Source organism: Condylura cristata, unplaced genomic scaffold (genome assembly GCF_000260355.1).
Source record: "Condylura cristata isolate star-nosed mole 26May11 unplaced genomic scaffold, ConCri1.0 scaffold00034, whole genome shotgun sequence".
NCBI classification, from domain to species: Eukaryota; Metazoa; Chordata; class Mammalia; order Eulipotyphla; family Talpidae; genus Condylura; species Condylura cristata.
This window is the reverse complement of record NW_004567135.1, coordinates 15,701,355-15,701,950: the sequence shown is the minus strand read 5'-3', so window position 1 is coordinate 15,701,950 and position 596 is coordinate 15,701,355. Positions and strand designations below refer to the sequence as shown.

The following is a 596-nucleotide window of genomic DNA, read 5'->3' as shown; positions in this document are numbered from 1 at the left end:
AATCAGATGGAGCATTTTGTTTAGATGTTTTAAGTTTTCGCTTGTTCTGTGGCTGAGCTGGATGTTGGAGTCGCAAGTCTGAATAAGCTCTTTTGCTCATTCCTGAAATGTAGAGAGATAATAAAATTAACAGGAAAAATACATTCTCAATCACTATCAGTTTTGAAATTAGTAAGTAAAATTGATGTTAAATAAAGCAGGATTAGGAATGAATTCAAAGACCTAGGAATTGAGATATAATCTTAGACATGCAAATATATATATATATATGTAGAAGGAAAAATATGAATATTTTCTATTGATAAGGTGCTATATATATCACTGCTAGACTCTTTAATGTGATGTAGTCACATGTACAATATAAAAAAATAAATCAATATTTTATAATTGATAGACATGTTGCTCATGAAAATACAACAGATCTGTTTCTGTGCTGACATCCAAGATCAGCTTATCACACAGCCTGCACCCAGCCCCCTCCTCTCCTCCCCTGCACCCAGGTTCCCCCTCCCTTCCCCTGCTCCTGCCCCTCTCAGTCTCCCTTTACTTCCACCTTCCCCCATTTTCCCATAATTCCACTGAGACACTTCACTTTT

The 596-nt window shown here is 36.4% G+C and overlaps 1 protein-coding gene across 1 annotated transcript in view; it reads right to left on the bottom strand.

Annotated features, from left to right (window-relative positions):
• The window catches only part of LOC101627204, a 171,028-nt gene that overhangs the window by 153,992 nt on the left and 16,440 nt on the right, over positions 1-596 (bottom strand). The window lies entirely within an intron of this gene.